The sequence below is a fragment of the Vulpes vulpes genome, chromosome 5, assembly GCF_048418805.1.
Source record: "Vulpes vulpes isolate BD-2025 chromosome 5, VulVul3, whole genome shotgun sequence".
NCBI classification, from domain to species: Eukaryota; Metazoa; Chordata; class Mammalia; order Carnivora; family Canidae; genus Vulpes; species Vulpes vulpes.
In genome coordinates this window covers 51,279,806-51,285,423 of record NC_132784.1, presented here as the reverse complement: position 1 = coordinate 51,285,423, position 5,618 = coordinate 51,279,806, and the positions used below count along the sequence as shown (strand labels likewise).

At 39.4% G+C, this 5,618-nt stretch overlaps 1 pseudogene; it reads left to right on the top strand.

The window, feature by feature from the left end:
• Window positions 1–886: 886 nt before the first annotated feature.
• Window positions 887–1,258, top strand: LOC112919234 (TSSK6-activating co-chaperone protein pseudogene; annotated as a pseudogene).
• The last annotated feature ends 4,360 nt before the right edge of the window (window positions 1,259–5,618 follow it).

Here is a 5,618-nt window from a genome sequence, read left to right as displayed (position 1 = left end):
TGCAACATGCTGCCAAAATTCTCATTTCTCTCTCACCACATCAAAATTGAATGGCTAGGAATTGGGAAGAAACAGGGAGAAGAGCAGATAGGACTCTCAGAGGACATTAAAAGCCCACCCATGAGCCACTGGGAAAGTATTACTCAGGAATCCCCCCATCTGGCACATGGCACCTCCAATGCCCCATACGTCTCACTCACACAGGTTTTGGCAGAGGGCTAGTGAGCAAGGACAGAAGCCATCCAAATCTGTAGGCCAGGGAGAGACCACAAATTTGAGATTAGTGCCTCCTTTGGGAAAACAGAGAGAGAGGTTGTCAACACTCAGCCTGGTGTGTTTCAAGATCCAGAGAAGACATATATGCTTAAGAATGCTGCCACAAGAAGCAGCAAGAAGATGGAGCAAGAAGATGGAGCAGGTGTACCCACAGAAAGTCTGAGCTAGCCTCGGAAATTTCCAGCAAGGCCAACAGAGGTACCTCTCTCCTGAACACAGTAAAGACTGGGAGAGGTGACAGCTATTTCGTGCAAAGAGAGTAATGCAAAACTAGGAGCATGAAAAACAAGGAAATATATCAAAATCTCATAAAAAGATCAAAATAATCTCCCAGTAACAGGATCCCAAAACATGGAAATTTTTAATTTACTTAAAAAAGAATTCAAAGTAGCTTTTTGGGGAAACTCAGTGAACTAAAAGAAAACACAGAAAGACAATTCAATGAAATCATAAAAAGCAGTATACAAGCAAAATGAGAAGTTTAACAGAGACAGAAAACACAAAAAAGAACCAAACAGAAATTCTGGAGCTGAAGAATATAATGAACACAAGGATGGGAGCCTGGTAGGAGGTTTTTGGGCACAGGCAGCCCACCTGTTGGTGTGTCCAGATGGAGCAGCATGCCAACCATTCCAAAGGAAAAGCCAACATGGAAAGTAATGCCATCCTTCTGTGTCGAGCCAAACTTTCCCCTAGCTTTATTAATCTTCAAGCATGTTCCCCACCAACCACTTTCTTGAACATCCAGAGAACAAAGCTGCCCTCAGGAGTTGACCACAAGCTCAAGGAATGCCTGGGACTCCTAGAATGTATGTATGCAATCTCCATTCAGACCCAGCTCTCCCAACAATAGACGGCTATTTTGGAAAATTTACAAGCATCCAAGACACAACTAGCTCCTGAGAGGAGAAGCAAGAAGTCTTCTCTCCCAGTCTTATCCTGCAATTTGCTGTTAAGTCACCTGCCCCAGTTCAGTAAATGAATTCTGGGGGGGGGGGGGGGGGGGGGGGGAGAATATAATGAATGAAATGACAATTGCAATAAAAAGTACTAAGAACAGGCTTAATTCAGCAGAAGAAAGAATCTGTGAGATTGAAGAAAGGAACTTTGAAATTATCCAGTCAGAGGACAAAAAGGGAAAAGGAATGAAAAGAAATGAAGGAAACCTACATGATCCACGGTACACAATCAAAAGAAATACTATCAGTTAACCAAATTCCCAAAGGAGAAGAGAAAGAAAAGGGGCAGAGAAATTAAAGAAATAATGCTGGGTGGCTCAGTCCATTAAGGCACCAACTCTTGATTTGAGTCCAGGTCATGATCTCAGGGTCCTGGGATTGAGCCCCATGTCTGGCTCCATGCCTGGTGGGGGTCTGCCTGAGAGTCTCTCCCTCTCCCTCTGCCACTCTCCCACTCGTATGTTCTCTGTCACTCTCTAGCTCTCTCAAATAAAATAAATAAATAACCTTTTAAAAAGAAAAAAAGAATGGCTATAAACTACCCAAATCTGGGGAGAAATGGATATCTAAGATCATGAAGCTCATAGGTCACCCAAGAGAACCAACTTGAGATCCTCTCCAATATGGATTACAGTAAAACTCAAAAATCAGACAAAGGAAAAATCATAAAAGCAGTAGGAGGAAAAAAAACTTATAACTTACCCCCTTTAGGCAATCAGTGATTTCTCAGGAGAAACCTTACAGGCCAGGAGAGAATGGGGTAATATATTCAAAGTGCTGAAGAAGAAGAAGAAAAAAACTGCAAACCAAGAATGAAGGAGAGATAGATTCCCAGAGAAACAAAAGCTGAGGGAGTTCACCACAAGAGCTGCCTTAAAAGTAATGTGGAAGGGTGTTTTGCAAGCAGAAAGGAAAGGATGCTAACTAGTAAGATGAAAACATACGGCAATACACAACACACTGACAAAGGTAGGCATATAGTCAAATTCATAATACTCTACTACTGCAAGATGGTGGGATGTAAAGCACTTAACTCTAGTTAGCCTTTTAGAAGGTTAAAGGACAAGAGTATTAAAAATAAATATGGCTACAATAACTTGTCGATGAACACAGTATAAAAAGAGCTGAATTCTGACATCAAAAATATAAAAGGAGGAGAATAAAAGGGTAGAACTGTTGTATGCACCTGGAATAAAGTTATCATCATAAAATAGAGTATTATAACTATAAAATATTTTATGTAATCCTCATGGTAACCAGAAAACAAAAATCTATAGTACAGTCAAAAAGGATAAAGAGAAGGGAATCAATGAAAACCACTACATAAAACCATTAATTCACAAAGGAAGCATCAAGGTAGAAAAAAAGGAGTAGGAAGACTATAAAATAGCCAGAAAACATAAAATGGCATTAGTAAGCCCTCCCTCACATATCAATAGTTACTCTAAATGTAAATGGACTGAATTCTCCAGTCCAAAGGCACAGAGTGGCTGAATGATTTTTTTTTTTTTAAAGATTCTATCCATCTTTTAATGAGAGACATAGAGAGAGAGGCAGAGACATGGCAGAGGGAGAAGCAAGCTCCCGGTGGGGAGCCTGATGTGAGACTTGATCTCAGGACCCCAGGATCATGACCTGAGCCAAAGGCAGATGCTCAACCATTGAGCCATCCAGGCACCCCAGAATGATTTAAAAACAAAAACAAAAACAAAATTTAATTATATGCTGCCTACAAGGATTCACTTCCATTTCAAGGACCCACATAGATTCACAGTGAAAGCATGGGAAAAATATTCCATGTAAGTAGAAGTCAGAATAAAGTAGGGATAGCTATACTTACATCAGACACAGTAGACTTTAAGAGAAAATTGCAACAAGAGACACAGAAGGTCATTATACCATTATAACGGAGCCAATTCATCAAGAAGATCTAACAATCATAAGCATAGATGCTCCCAGCATCAGAGCACCTAATTATATTAAGCAAATGGTGTCAGACCTGAAAGGAGAAACAGATAACACTGATAATATTAGGGGACTTAGACACTCCACTTCAGCAATGGACAGATCATCCAGACAAAAAATTAACAGTGAAACACTGAACTCTTCTGCACTGTTGGTGAATGATCCAGCAATCTCACTTCTGGGTATTGACCCAAAGGAAATGAAAACAGGATCTCAAAGAGATATGTGTACTTCCATGTTCTCGGCAACATTATTTACTATACCAAAGATAGGGAAGCAACCTAGTGTCCACCAAAAGATGAATGGATAAAGAAGATATATATATATATATCATAAAAAACAAGGGAATTCCATCATTTGTGACAAAACAGGTGGACCTTGAGGGCACCATGCTACATGAAAAAGTCAGAAAAGCAGGGGATCTTTGGGTGGCTCAGCAGCTTAGCACCTGCCTTTGGCCCAGGGCACGATCCTGGAGTCTCAGGATTGAGTCCCACGTCGGGCTCCCCGCATGGAGCCTCCTTCTCCCTCCTCCTGTGTCTCTGCCTCTCTCTCTCTCTCTCTCTATGTCTATCATAAATAAATAAATCTTTGAAAAAAAAAAAGTCAGAAAAGCAAAGCCAATGCTGTGGAATCTAAGAAACCCAAATGTGTAGAAACAGAGTAGAAAGGTAGTTACCAGAGACTGCGGAGGGGGGAAAACTGGGAGATGTTGGTCAAACTCCCATTTAGAAGACCAGTCAGTTCAGGTGATCTAATAAACAGCAAGGTGATTATAACAAATAATCCTGTGGTTTATACTTGAAAGTTGGTGAAAGAATAGGTCTTAATTTTTCTCACCACAGAAATGAAATGGACACTAACACTATGTTGGAAATCATGTTGCAATACATAACTGTATCAAATTAACATGTTGTATGCCTCAAATTTACATAATGTTATAAGTCAATTCTATCTCAAGAAAGCCACAAAGAGAAAAACATTTCATATGTTGCTTCTCCTTTGGTAATGCTAAAACGTTTTAACCGAAGTTGGTGATTTGGATAATCTTATTCAAAATGTATGATTAGGTAACCATTGGGAGCCAGATACTATGTTCAATGCAAATTATACAAAATAGGGCAGCCCAGGTGGCTCAGCAGCTTAGCACCGCCTTCAGCCCAGGGCATGATCCTGGAGACCCAGGATCAAGTCTCATGTTGGACTCCTTGCATGGAGCCTGCTTCTTCTCCCTCTGCCTGTGTCTCTGCCTCTGTCTCTCTCTCTCTCTCTCTCTCTCTCTCTCTTTCTCTCTTGTCTCTCATGAATAAATAAAATCTTTTTAAAAAATTAAAGAAAATAGAATGACATATTCCACTGAGTGTCGATTACAAGTGGGGTTGTTTTTACAAATCCATGAAATTAAGGGGAAATATAATTAAGTGACTTTTGCTCATACCAGAGAAGTGAAAGATCAGAATAATTGAGAGACCTAATTGTTGTCAATTTCAGCCCAAAATGTCATTTAAAATGTTTTAGCTGAAAAGCTGGATTAATTGCTTTGTGTTTTGCCCTCTCAGATCCTCCCTGACCACTCTCTGGTGTGTATGCTGAAGAACTAGAAAAAAAAAAAAAAAAAAAAAAACAGGCAAAAGATTAGCAGCCTGGAGCATAAGAAGGAAAACAAAACAAAATAAAGGAGCTCTACAATGACTTTTAAGCTAGAATGAAGAATATCTCTAAACTGCTTCATGGAGACACTTTTATAAGCATTGAGTCACACTGCAACATAGTTTTATTAATAATGTAGAAGCTTTAGAACAGCAAATGTTTCTGACAGAGCAATACTTTAACTTGAAAGCACAAGCTCCCCTTTATAAACAAAAATGTTTCTTTCACATTGCTCTGGAAGCACAAAATTTGGTTAGCAATTTCTGAAAGACATCATTAGCTCTTCAGCGCACCATTCCTCTCCTGCGCGGACAACTCCTCCCAGAAAGGATTTAAAGAACAGTGCTCACTTTGAAGTGCGCAAATCTCATGGACAGCAAAGGCCACCTGAGGCAACAAGGTTGCTATAGCCTTCTTGTCAAACAGGGTTGGAATCTGAACCTTGAGAAAAAAGGACAAATTCAAGCTCTAACATTCAACTTTTCACTCATCTTAAGATTGACATCCTAAATGTTTACAAATAACTATACTTTACTCCTAAATGGGTTTAATGCATGTTCATCAATATCCTCTTTGTCTCCACAATATCCTCTTTGTCTCCACACCAGAATCGTCTACCTTATATCTGAATCTGCTAATATATAATAATCCTTGTGGAATAGGCAGAAACAAAATGATTATTTTCAACAATGGTAATCAGAATTTACAGGGTTGTTTTTTTTTTTTTACACACATTTTGACAAGGAGCAATAACTGTGTGTCCCAGAA